Raw genomic sequence first — 15,290 nt, forward strand, 5'->3', positions numbered from 1 at the left:
GATATTTAAACTCTCTAAAAAGATATACATTGTTCATTACGTGTGATTACAGTTCTTACGAATTTATTATAAAATTCTCTTAGGCCAATATCTTTAGTATTCATAGGCACAGAGAATAATGTGACAAACTACTTTTTCTCTATGAATACCAAACAAGGACCGGAGAAAATCAATTCTCGATTATATTAATAGTATTTATGACATTCGATAATGGTAGCGGAACATTCTTTTTCACGATATTATAATATTTAACGTTTAGCGAGTAACGACTCGAGATAGGCGAAAAGCAACGTCAAAGAACGCGCGTGCCATGCACCTCCGAGAACCGCATATTATCACCATATATTCCACTTATGCCACGCGAAAGATCGGCGACGATGCGAAGGAAGACAGTCAGGCCAACCCGACAATCATGGCAACAATAGCCAAGAGTGCAACACGTGCCAAATTAAAGGTTTCGTACATAAAAAGAATGGGAGTCTCCGTACCTTCCCGTACCGATGGTGGAGGTGGTCGACCATGGGAAAGTTATGAAATGCGAAAAAAAAGGCAGCTGACGAGCGAGAAAACGGATGTGAACATTTAGTAGCAGATGCTTCAACGTTTTTTTTTTCTTATATGTCATAGAGAGCATCGACTTAAAGACACTCACAATCGATAAATTATCTTACAATGAAGATATCTATTTTAATAATCATATCACAGCGAAGAATCTTACGAAGAATCAAACGATTTTTTATCGCTCATTGAGCGATATAGATATAAATAAGGATATTTTTTCATCTTAAGATATAAGATTTTAAATAAGGATATTTGATCAAAATAAGAGTAACAGTGCAACATAGCGCATTCGAGACAGGATTATAGAACAGCAATTGTATTCATTTTTAGAGGTTTCCTCTGGCTGTATTTAATGTGCTTTCCTCAAGGTTCATATTTACAAGTAATATAACGTCCTCGTTTCGTTCTCCATTCGCGAAGCCGGCTCAATGATGCGTCCGTGACACGCTCGTCAGTGGTTTGGTTTCCTTCGTCCCGCAAAGCTTCATCGTGGGACGTCAAAATTGAGATTTGCAATGCGAATGAATAAAAAGATGAAGAGGCAGACTTATAGTATCAGATTTACAATAAAGTTCTACTTAACAAGACAATTTCCAAATACATATTCTTTTTTAATAAAAATAACTAAGCTATTTTTTCCTATTACATACATTTATTCTATTATATATGTCAAAGAATAATTTTTTTATCTTCTTTTAGGGATAAATTAATTGCTAAAGACTCTTTAATGATACACAAAGATTGGATACAACAGGACATAGGAGTCAAGCATGGTAATTCTTATGCAAATCAAATGGTTAACAAAATTTTATTAATAATTAATCCACTTACATATTTCGGCTCACTTTTGAGCCATCCTCAGAAATGTATGATGTTGTACATTACAAAAAAAATTTTTTTCTTTCAAATTAATTCATTTTAGTGAGCCATCTCATCTATTAACGAAAACTATAATATTATATAAAAACAAACTCTAATAACAATCTAAAATGTATTAAAATTATTAAAAGATAAATTTTTTTGGAAGCAAAAACGATTTATTGTAAAACAATAGAAGGTAACTCACTAAAACAAAAATTCATCATATAGCAAATATTTAAATTCAAACATTTTATAGGTTTAGTCAAAAATTAGACCATTCTTTGACGTTCAACGAATCAGTGTCGATTATGTTGAAATTAATGGATAACTTTTAATACACTTAAAACGTTAATCGCAAAGAAAAAGAAAAAAAAAGGAAAGAAAACTCTGATATTAATTATAGTCCAGACAAATATCAAAATCAAAAATGAATCTTTAATAATTTTATATTAATAATATTAATGAAATGAAGAATTTATACTGATCTCGTACACTGATTCTATTGTTTTACAATAAATTTTGCTTTCAAAAAATTTATCTTTTAATAATTTTAATACATTTTAGATTGTAATGTGTATTTACGAAAAAGCATAATATCAATTAAATAAATTAAATCAAGGAAAACGCGCGTTTCTAGTAAAAATCTAGATTCGCATACTGAGAAAAATTTCTGATTGAAAATGGACAAATCAGAGAATTCAAGTCAATTAAAATTCTGATTATTTTAAATAGAATTATAATAGATTCGAGAAACTCTTTTCAGTGCACCCTACCTTAATTTATTATATGATCAATGCGTAAGATCAAACTTGCCTAATTGGTGTAAATTGAGTAAGATGAGACGCATAATTTCAAGGAGCGAAAGAGAATTACACAGGAACGGAAGCATTGTTCATTCGATGAATGGTTCGCGAGTGGTTCGCCTCTGTCACTCATGACATCCTGGACAAAAATGAAGCAGTCCTGCCAAACCGGCGCTCCTACTCTAATTAGTGCCGCGGTAATTGCTTCATAAAGTCCAAAGAGGCGGCATAATCGCACCATAGTGAAACGTGCCTCGCGAGTTTCTTCGATTACCAGGAGAACGGATGAGAGGCAAGGTCATAGGAATCAAGAGTGGAAAAAGTCAATGATCGACGATTAAAGTAGAATCGAGAAGAATTGATTACCATTATCATCCTGCCTCCTTCATAACGTTTTTCAACGATACTCGCCATAAAGAAGAGAGCCATAAAGAACCGACCCCTTCGAAAGGCAAAGTCCTGAGGACCTCATCGTTCCTTCTCTTGTTTAAGTAATCTCCTTGTACACGTTCTCTAAAGAAATTTCCCGATTTTATCATAAAATTCTCTCTTCTGCACGATATATTAATTTCTAAGGAAGGATACACTTCCATGAAGATATATCTCATCCTCAAGTATGAACAATTGCTTGTGTATAGCATGGGATCGCTCTTTAAGGCAACTTCTGTAGTCCGTGTTGAAATATCACCGATACTATCGAGAATTCGAGAGAAAAAAATATTCTTGGTACATCTCGGACGCATAAAAGAATTTACTAAATTTTAATAAATACTTGTTTTAATAATGTTAACTAAAAACATTTACTTTATTGAGTAAATATTTGCTCAATAAAAAAATGATACTTAAATTAAATTAACGGTTCTCGTACTAAATAAATAAACATTTAGTAAATATTTAGTTAGTGCTATTCAAACAAGTATTAATTAAAATTTAGTAAATTTTTCTTCAGTGCCATTTCCTCTTTTCCTTTCGAACACGTGCACGTGCTTGCGCGTGCCGCGACCTAGATGAAGTATGCACGAGAAGAGGGTCGCCGCGTTAAACGGCGGGACTCTTTTGTACGGCCCTGTATGGGAGAATAATGGCCGAACCGTGTCTCAATCGTGCTTTATGGGATGTAATTGCGGTCTGGCGAGGGGGGGCCAGCCTCGCCGATGTTTAAGCTCGGCTTGGCCTGGCCAGCGCCCGCGTTCGCGTTCGCTCGCACACGAGCAGTGCGGCGACGAGCAAGGCGGATAGGAGCGTTACGGTTTTAACCTTCGCAACGAAGCACGAAACGAGTTTTCGTCTTCTTGGGGCGCGTCTTTGCCTTCGTGCCAGCGATCTCTGCTCGCTCTTGCGACCGATCGTCAGCATCCTCGTCGTTGACTCTGCGAATTGTTCTTCTCCGCGACTGACAACCACACCGGCGAACCGAGGCCCACGTATGTTCTACTAAAAAGTATCGTAAAAGAGTTAATATATTTCAAATTATAAAAGACATTCCGCTTATAAAATCTGATCATTTGCTCATTTCTCTATTTCTCTATGGAAGTGGGCCTTGATTCATCCGAAAGTAAATACCTGTCGAATTTGAGCTATTCGATCTTATTCCACTTTCCCCGAGAGACATCTGTACATCTGTTGATCCACGCGACACGACAACGACAACTTATGATCGTTCGTACAAAAAGGCAGTAAGTGGCGAAAGAACGAAATGAAGGCGAAAGGTAAAGGACAGAGGGAGTAGATAGGAAAGGGTGGAGGACGGACACAAAGGCGAGTAGAATCATCCGAAGTGCCGGACACAGCATCGGCGTTAAAGAGAAAATACGACCCATAAAATTTCGATCTACGCATCGGAGAGACTACGCGACGGAGAAAAAGAGAGGGTAAAACGGGGCGGCCATGGTGGAATACGAAATCAAATTGCCGGGACGCATCGAAAAAAGCAGTCATCGAGACTTTAATAGCGGTTCTTTGAGCATCCGCTGGCTTACACGGCCACGCATCGCGAAAGGGTTTCGAGTAAACGTTCGACTGTGAACTCTGTGATCATGCGCAGCTGGAAGTGAACAAAATCGGTGCGATATTGGACCTCCTAATGGAATAAAAACTAGCGATAATCTTGTCAATCAAAATTATTAATTACTACACATGTCATAATATGACATGTCACGATATCACGAGATTTCTTTCTTCATATTGGATGTTAATAATATAAATTTTCTACCATTATAATATTAATTGACACAGTTATCGTAATCATAGTTTTTAATCGAAAGCAAAACTTTTGTATAATCATTGACTATCAAGATAGAAGATACCGGTTGATCTGACAATGCGCGATAAGGCCGCTGTTTAATTTGAAACGATCCGTAGGATCCTACGGCTCGACAATGCGAAGGCATTCTGCGAAGCGCAAATATTTATCTGGAAGTTTATTCAAGCATCTTCTCCCGCGTCCATCAAGCTGACTCACACCATTATCGCAAAAGCGATCGACGCACTACCATGCTGCATTGAGAGATCTTACGATATCGAGCCCATAAGCCACCATGGATTCAACTTTTGAACAAAGGTTAATGACTAATCTCGATAAGATAAACAATTTATCTCGTGGAAAATATAACGAGCGATTTCTTAATGATTATCGACGTTAATATTAGCCGATGCCTAATTGAATATCTTGATAGTGCGTCGATTGTTTTATCATTATACTTCAAAAACACATTAATACATATTCCCTAATATAAGCCATTATATAAAATATTTCATAATGATGCCTTGGTTTAAAATTAAACAGCAAGTGCGTTATAATTTTGTATATATTACAAATAGATCTTTAGAAATAGATCTTTCCTTCTAAGATTTGTTGTTGATCGAATTAAAAAAAATTAAATTACATTCATAATATCGATAGTTAGCAATGTAATTTATCTTAATTCAATACATAGCAGCTGCAACTGCTAAAGTCAAAAAGATATTAGAATTTCTAAGGAAACTCATTTATCTTAATCTGTAAAATAAATTATAAAGCTTCGACTTAAAAAAATTAAATAAGATATTTAAAAAACCGATAAAAAATTGCAATTATGTATAAGGAGCTTCCGATATATCCGATTTATTATCGAAAAATTGAAGTAAGAAGATGAAGAAACGAGTGAAGAACTGTCGATCAAAAAGTAAGGAAAAGAGATGGAAAGGAACAATCTATTCTTCCGGAAAGATCGCTGTGAAATGAAAAAGTCCTTTAGGCACCTTTATTGATTCTTAAGCCCGTCGTCGCTTTTTGTCTCACGTCAAACTGGTTATTATAGAACTGGTTCCGGTTTCATCACCGGTCACTATTATTGGCGCTTAACAGCAATTATCGCATCCTTTCCTTGAATCACATCGCAAAAAGGGTACTTTAATTTCTTAACCGCGTAAAAAAACGTCTTTTTATTATTATTAGCGTCGTATAAAAAGTGAACTCGAGATGCTAAAATCTCAAACAAGACGATTATGACGTTCACATTAATATATTTTATATGAATGCGATTCGCATCAATTAAAATTATTTTTTGGATGTTTATTGTGTGCACAATAAATTCTACGAAGTTATGGTAGCCAGATGTTCATTAATTAGTTGATATAATTAGAAAATAGCGATTACATAGTCTGATTATTTATAATGATTCATGGCAGCAATATAAATAAAAACCAACTAATGTAACATGCATCATTAATAAAGCCATGTAAATTGACTCTCTTTGAGAACGGAATCAATGTACACACTTTCACTGTCCTGAATAAGAATTCTAAAGAATCTTTTCGCGCATCTTATTATAATGATACTTGGATATCGTGTTCTTATTAATTCATCACGCGCGATAATTAGCATTCATTATCTTGGAATTACGATAGCAATTTCGAGTGCACCGAATATGTTTCTTTTTTATCTGTATAAAAATAACACGCCCAGATTCGCGTCTTTTGGCATCAAGAAAAAAAAATTGTAAGAATAAACTTACAGATATGATTAACATGACATCACATTTTCGTCTCAAGACTGTCGCCATATTCGCCGTCGAATCGAATTTCGTCAAGTAACTCAATTTTCTAGATCGCAGAATCGAGTCAGCGTCGTTCCGGTAATTGGCAATCAATTCCGGAGGCCGACAGGCTCCACGTGCGACGATATTTCGATCACTAACGCTAGCTATAGAAGTGTGTTTTATTAGGCAAATTACACTTTCTACAAGTCATATCTTTATCGTATTGTGCAACAGCGATAAATTGTCCTGGGTTAATTCTTTAGGCGGCTGAATAAAATATGCATGAATAAAATATGCAGAAAAATCTCTCGTATTTTACTCTCGAATTAATAGCCATTCCTTTTTGCATCGAGATAATGAAGGTACGACAGCAATTACCATTTGAAAGTTGAGAATATTTAGTGACGTAAATTGACAGATACGAAAAATAAATAACATCTTTCAGTATTTTTATCTCTGTTACCTGGACTTTATACAACGTGACAGCAAATAAAGCTCACTGCCGACAAATTGGTGTACGCGATAAGGTTTTTGTGCCACCATATAGCCACTATACTGTTTGGTGCGATTCGGCACGCGTTGAATTATAGGGCGATTATCGGACTCGTTTCGTGCCGCGGATACGTTTCCGTGCTTCAGCATAGTAAACTTCGACATTCCCCTCTAGGTAAAGAGATCAAAATTCTCACTACCTCCGCGGAAATGGATGGATCTCGATTTTAATCAACCGTTAACTACATCGTTAGCAGCAATTCGTACATAACTTGGAAACGCGCGCGTGGTCCCGCAGCACGTGTATATACGCTCTGCGCAGAGGTGTCGGCTAATCAAACTGGAAATTACACCGACAAACTGCGCGCAAGAGCCGCATTTCGTTGGCTCTGAATGCGGAAAGTCAGCCGAGCGACTCGCAAATTAGCGGATATTGGCAGCCGGCGCGAAACGTTTGGCAGAGAATTTTTGTCAATTAACAGCGGGAAGTTCGTTACCCGGTATGGAATGTTGACGGGTTCTCGCGTTGTTTTCACAGTAATTTTATTACGAGATCAAAAAATTATTTTTTCAGCCTATCAAAAAACTGAAATGTAATACAAATAATTCGATTTAAACTTGATATTTGAATTTGAAAAGAATACTATACACTGAAAGAGAAGCTTTTGGTATTTGTGACTAATATAATACTAATATAATTACATGGTAGCATAATTATGATTATTATTACTATAATATTAATAATAATAATTCTATGTACAAATATCCTATTCCTGTCAAATATATGTATATAGAATGTTTAAAAAAACTATTCAGTATTTAAATAGTACATTGAAAAAAAATATAATCAATTTTAATAAATATTTTGTTGAATGCTGCTAATTAAATATTTATTAAAATTAATTATATTTTTTTCTCAGTGTAGATACAAAAAAATTTCACTAGGTATGACTAAGTTGACATCGACCAGCCATTACGATTGTAGGAGATATGGGAAATCCCCTCTCTCACACACACACACACACACACACACACACACACACACACACACACACACACACACACACACACACACGCACGCACACTGAATCTGTGAATATAATTCTTCCAAATAGACTATTGTAATATTTATCTCAATTTTTCTCTTTTCACGTTATAACAACAAGAAAAGACAATAAGTCAATTATGATACCTACAATCAATTATGATACAAAATTGTTATATCTTAGAAACGATTGAGCTTTCGACCTACATTCACTAAAGCTTTTTTTACTAAGTATGATGTTTATCATGTATCATATAAATACTGAACAGTTTTTTTAACACCCTGTATCGAAAGTATATTAAAATTTGCAATTGTTAGAATTTTGTTTTCAAATTATATATTGGTAGAACGTTGAATGTTACTAACGGGATTTATAGCCAAAAGTGAAAATATTATCTTTTCCTTGTATTTTAAAGGAGAAATATTCTAGATTCGCGAAGTTAATATGTTATATTTTCAATTTGGATTTTTAGTATAAAAATTGCAGAATACTTTTTTATTTTTATAAAACATTAACTATCAAAAGAGAGTATTACCAGAACATATTCTCATTATTTTTTTTTTATATTCTTTATATTATTTTATATTATATTTATGTTATATTATTTTTATATTATTTTTTATATTAATGGAATGTCGCTAACTTCACAAATCCCACTCTTGGATAATCGTGAAATTAGCACATTTTATTAATATGAAAGAAATAATAACAATTCCAATAGCATTTTTTTCTCATAGTTCTACAATTCCTTATAAAAATAAAAAAAGAAATTCCGCATTTTTTATATAAAAAAATAAAATTGAAAAAATTGTAGTCGGAACTCTGTTAAAAAATAATTGTAGAATGATTTTTTTTAACACCTTATCGTTAGCACCAAAATGATTCTGAATTATAATTAAATTATAATAATTGTAATCAAATTATTTTGGAAATCACAACTATAATTTGTAGTCATTTTTAGTGCCAACTATATATTGTACAATTATTATTATAGCAGTAATACTATAATTATACTAACCGTAATTATAGATAGTCACAAAAAACTTTTTTCTATGTATATAGACGTTAATAAATCTTTTTTTCTTTTATCGGTAAAGAATAGAATCTTTGGCGTCATTACATCCGTTAAAAAAAACAAAGTACAATAAATACACAAAAATCAGCAATACACTATTATAAAAATAATCACTAAAAAAAATTATGCATTCCTCATATATATATATATGTGTGTGTGTGTGTGTGTGTGTGTGTGTGTGTGTGTGTGTGTGTGTGTGTGTGTGTGTGTGTGTGTGTGTGTGTGTGTGTGTGTGTGTGTGTATATAATGCACTATTTAACTAATTCAACAGTGAAGATATGACGAACGAGAGGAAAAACTGTGTAGCGATATCTTATCACAAAAGCAATTTGTTAACGCGAAATCATTCGCCTAGGAATTCCACTGATTTATTTTTTACTGAAATGATACGAGATAATGTATGAAAGAAAAGTACGTGTAACGATTGCCGTTTGACATAATTAATTGTGGCGACTCTATGACGAATGACAAAGAGGCTCATGGCGAAGAGGAGGATGTTCGATCGAGGTCTGACGCGAGAGATTTATTTCTGTGGTACGACTTGATGTCGCTGCGGCATCCAGAGAATCACATTTGTATAGACTATTTATAGCGACGAGATATTTGTCTCGATAGAGGCTTGGACACGACGCAATGGATCAATCTTACAACAGAGCACGATCGACATGTGCACACGAATCAAGGTCTTGAAATAATTGAATTTCAAAGGAAACATTACGATAATCGGAAAACTCTATTTCAATAATAAAGACAAACAAGTCATATAAAAAATAAATTTAAATTACAGCTGTTATTTTCATTTGTTTGGAACGCATCAATTTTTAATTTCTTCTTTAATTTTTTTTTCTTTTTTAGTATAATTATATACGTATAACTCATCGATAAAAAAGTTCGATTTCTAAAATATCTGAAATCTATAAATAGTGAGTTTATATAAAATAAGATAAATAAAAATTTATATTTTTTTGGCGCTTTTAAATTTGGCAACAAAATGCAAAATATAAATTAATTTAATTTATGAATAGAAGAGAGTGATATTTATAAAAAAAATATTGACGAAAGAATACAACGCACATATACTCAATTTAAAAAGCTGAAGAATTTCTTCCAATATCACGACAATTATTTTTTCATGAACAATGCTTATTGCTTTGCACATGCTTGCAGTCAATTTAATCTCGCACAATATAAAAATAAATTAAAATCAATATTTTATCACGCAGAAATGTTGAAATATGTCATGCAATGCGTCATCACATTATGCAAAAGGTAACATGAAAAACAAATGAATTATGGAATAATATACCATGAAATATAATTAATATTATAAATTAATCAATATCGCTATAATAAATAATCTAATAATTCATAAAACGGCGTAAGGCATTATTACCAATAAGTTTTGTTAATTTTTAAGACTTATTTATTCAATTATTCATATTATTACTATTGTTTATTTTTTTGAAATTTTTATAACATTCCCAGATTTAATCTTATAACATTCTTTATAACATTCTAGACTTAATCAAGTTTTAAATCTAGACCAAGTAAATGAGAACGAATTGCAAAGACGAACAAATATCTTGTTTTAATTAGTGCCGCCGTATTGGTAGCACTCGTTGTTCATTCGTGTTTGTGTTCCAAATTGAATTCCGAAAGATCCTATCCACTACACAAACAGATATGCAGGGTATTACGATATATCCATTTAATCATTGCTCTGTCTGTAAGCAATACAAATAACGATTTGTTATATGGACGAGTAGGTATAAAAGCGATATACTTTGCATTTTCGATCATCATACGCGCGTCCCCGATTGATGTCGAGCGACTTCTTTCGCCAGTTCTGCGTGTGAGATATTCTCCGTGCACAGTGCACATACGGTACACAAAAGATAGAGGACCAGGCAGTGTGGCATGGAACAGAGGAGTAGAGGCGGAGGTGGAGTAGGCGAAGAAGGAACGCAGAGGAAGGGCTACGTACAAGGAATTCATGAATACGAGATTGCACTCGAGCAGCCCCGGGTAAAAGGCTGCTGCAGTTACTAGCTACTGCCGCACGGTTAGATCTCGTCGAGACTGAAAGAAGCGACGTTATACACAAAACGAACCTTTCCATTTTTTTCTATTCCTTTTTCTCTAAAGGGAACGCGACTATAGGCGCACAGTTACGAATGTGAGTAAAAATAGCGCAGTGTGTTCTTTTAATAACGCTAATCGTTCGCTCTGAAGAAAAAATTCATTTCGTCGTATGATGATTTCCGAGCTAAATTATTAAATAACGAGAGAATATGAAATAAAGTTATTTCTTTATATAATATAGTTATTTCTTTCTTAAATTAGGTAATAATAATAATTAAAATATGTTGAAAATTACTTTCTTTTCCTCTGGGAAACATTATTGGAACATTTTCTAATTTTTAATAAATATATATTGAATAAGTATAAGTATAGGGTAACTCTGGCAAACACGCCGCGCTGAGATTTACGCCGCAGAAGTCAGAAAAAATAGGAGTGGGGGTAATTTTTTCGCAACTATTCTGTTACATGCCTTTATGTTATATTAATATTGTGTTATGATTTCAGTTTCTTACTGTTAATATTAATGAAATTATTGTGAATTGAATCAATTTGTCACTGTAATAAGTAACGCCATCATAAATTAAAGTCTACATAAAATGATTACTATAGGGCCTGTAAAAGACTTAGATTATTTCGTGATATATACGTGTAGTGGAATAATAAATCATGTTGTATAGCAAAATACAAGTGCTTTGCTTTCGTATTCTTTGTTTAGTTTGTTGTCTTGTATATCCCATCTTTGGGACATGTTATGCGGCATTTTTAGCGAGCAGGATTTATGCTCAAAGCATTATATGAAATATAATATATATGAAATATATATGAAATATATATAATATATGAAATACAATATGTATCTTATGTCATAACACTTAATATATGTAAGAAGATTGTAATTATTATTTATTATTTCATATTTATCATTCCTATTCCTTAATAAAACTTTACAAACACATTTTAGAAGTTATTATGTCATCTTACATCTTATTTATATGTATTATTTATAAATTTTTTATGAGCCGTACATACCTTCCCTCCTCCTATGAATAGCTATATATCTCACCCTTAAGGGCAAATATACGGCAAAAATGCAAGGGTTTCAAAAAGTTTTTTAATATATAAAAAATATATTTCGGATATATTTTTTTCTAATATTTTTTTCATAATAATAATAATAAACACAAAGTTTTTATTGATACAGTTCGTTTACTTTAAACATAGTAAATAGTACTTAATAAATTAAGTTTTTGATATGGCGGCGTATATACCAGTTGCTCTACAAGTTAATTATTTTTAAAGAAAAAATATTTTTGCACGTAGAGTACTATGCATGTTAATTCAACTGATGGCTCTAAAATTGCTTGGCAATCTCGCAGTAAGATTGTCATCAAGCGACGCGCGCGAGAAATGTATATTTAATAAACGTTTAATAAGCTCGCGCGCTATTTCTTTCCTCTTTAAGCAAGTCGCTATGGGCGTTTTTAGTAAGAAGAGTAAATAAACTCGTCACTAAATTGAATGAGCGATAAAAATGTTTCAGGAATGAGGACGATTTGCCGCTGGCGTGATCGAGCTTCGTATGATCCGATGCGCGAATCGCATATCCTCGGAAGAGTCTGCCTGCCAGGAACACCAGCAATTACGTGAAATAAGCGACAACGCTATGTTTCACCGAGTTACTCAACGACGATGGCTAAGGAACGAGATACAGCCAAGGCTGCATCTCATTTCTTTTCGAGAAAGACCACGTGTCTTCGTGGATGCTTCTCGCGTGTTTGTATCCGGTTTCCTCGCAAGAAAGATTCCGCATTCGATTGAGTCCTACGATTGCTTGATCTCCAACCATGTAAATTTACTCCAATGTGTTCCATCGTGTCCGTCCGAAAAATTGCGCATCTTTCCTAGATTTCACTTAATTCGCCTGCTCTTTGAACTCTTATTTACTTCATAATTGCTAATTTTCTTGCTTCTCAATTTAAGTTATATCTTCGTTTAAAAATCACATTTCAACGAAGACGTCTTCTTGCCGTACTCAGAGGCAAACCTCTCTGACCATCGATCTCCATTCGATCTATTCTCGTACCAGTTCACAGCATACGATCGATATAAATAGATCGATGAAGTACTCGCTCGACAACTCGCGCGCATTTGTTCCGTGTCGACGATGGGACGACAGGATTTGTCGATCTTGACGGCAGAATCCTTCGTTCTCCCTATATGTCGCTCATTAATTTCCGGATGTCATTTTATTCACGATACGTTGTCTAGGTATGCGGACGTAATCACTGTCTACTTGAACTTGTTTGTGAAATCGATAACACGTGCAAAGGCAATTATATCCATCGTGGAAATCGATCTAATTGTCACTTTTAACACTGTTCACTTCCACCGTAGAAACTGAGCACGTATATAAAAAAGTCCAAACTTATTCGTTTATTTTACGAGAGGTTTAAAAAAGAATTACAAATCAAATAACATCAATTTTTTGATTTTTATATTAATAATCATCCAACAAAATCTAAGATCACTTTTATTTCTGTTAAAATTTAAAATCAAAAAATTTGTCAAATACGTTATTCAAAAATGTAAAACTAAAGTATGTCCTGAGAATTCGCGTGTGTAAGAATTTAGGTTTTTTTTCTGCAAATTATCTTCCGATAAAGGTAAAGGGAACATTATTACATGATGCAGGCGCGAGAAAAATATGCGTTACAAAGTGACGACGCGTAGATAGCCCGAAGCCGCCGTGAGGGAGATGAAGAAAGAGAAAGGGGGGCGCGATCCTATCGGAAGTAAAGGATGATCCTGGTTCACACAATCGTGGATCACGGTGATCGTCTACGCCTACGAAGTCCTGCCTTCTCGATCCTGCCACGGATCCTCTGGCGCTCTGGCCAAGGTGAATTTATCTGCGCTGAGATCCTCCTACGGGATATGCGGCGATATACTATCGCTGTGCCGGTAATATTCGGTCTGTTCCGGTACAGTGATATCGGTGGATCATGCACATTTACGGCGATAAGCACTATACGACTACGTCGCGATCTTGAAGCAATTGCTTCCAGGAGCTAACTATCGTCGTCTAATAATAAGATTTTATCGAGACGCATATTGATAGCTTAGAAATATCTAAGATCGAATTAACATAAATCATCCACATTATATTGGATTAAAGTATCAATTATTGTTAAAACTATCGTTATTCACATTATCGTATCATAAAAAATTAAATGCGAAAGATAAAGTTAAGTGTATCTCATAAATAATAGTTACGTGCAATAAAAATTTTGATAAATAAATAATAATAGTTATTTATATTTTTTTTATTCATTTTTTTCATACCTTGCTATTTCTGTTTTTTTTAAACAACTTTTGGCAAATCGTGTTCAGAGTTCCGTATCCTATTCTCGATCGGCGAAGGCGAGAGGATATCGGAGGAACGCGAATAAACTGTAGAAAGAAGATGGGGGTGGAGGTGGAGCAATTTTAACGCGAGAATGGGCCCCTTAGGCCAAGGTGATCGAAAGCGATATACACGAAAGAAGTAACGAGCTGGCGTCGTTAGCGGCATGCAGGGTATTTAGAGGAAGAGATTTGGTGGAAAGGTAAGTAAAAAAAGGGTAACGAATTTCTTGACCAACTCTCCCATATAAAATCTAAGGAGCACGTGGCGCCTCTACAGATCGATGTCGCCAGCTACAGCTGAACGAACAGATAAAGATAATTTTAAAAAATGGTTTTCTACGTAACTTATACGTACGAGGCTTCCGAGATGCTGCTTTTACCAATTGCGCGTGAAATAAAGAAGAAGTTCTATGCATATCCCTCATGAAACGTATAATTATAAGGAAATGTTGAGGAAAAAATCTAAAGCTTCGAAAATTCTAAAGAAAGAGAAAGAGCTTTCTTTTATCTTAAAGAGGGAAGATTCAACAATATATGTATTCTATCCAAAAATGTAGCAATTAGATGTGCATTCTCTAAAAAAGAAAAAAATAATAAAGTTCTAAGTTCTCTTCTCACTGAAAGGATTTTATTAATTTAGCAAGCCAGTATCCTTTAATCGTATACCTTTAATCGATGATGGGTAAATGTAACAAATTTTGTTGTTGTGGTTACTGCTAGTTTACTATATCAACCAATTATTAGTAACTGAAGCAAACTATATAGAATCTAACCTATCTTTTGGATAGACTTTAGATAGACGTTTATATAGAATTCATAGATGATCGTGGAGTCTTAAGTCATAGGAAATCAAATACAATCAAATATGAGGAGAATACTTGATTAGAATTAGTCAATTTCTTACGATTTGAGACAACCGTCTATGACTTTTATATATATATATAT

The 15,290-nt window shown here is 34.0% G+C and overlaps 1 protein-coding gene across 5 annotated transcripts in view; it reads right to left on the reverse strand.

Annotated features, from left to right (window-relative positions):
• The window catches only part of LOC108684226, a 122,584-nt gene that overhangs the window by 16,459 nt on the left and 90,835 nt on the right, over positions 1-15,290 (reverse strand). The window lies entirely within an intron of this gene.

This window comes from Atta colombica, unplaced genomic scaffold (genome assembly GCF_001594045.1).
Source record: "Atta colombica isolate Treedump-2 unplaced genomic scaffold, Acol1.0 scaffold127, whole genome shotgun sequence".
Lineage (NCBI taxonomy): Eukaryota > Metazoa > Arthropoda > Insecta > Hymenoptera > Formicidae > Atta > Atta colombica.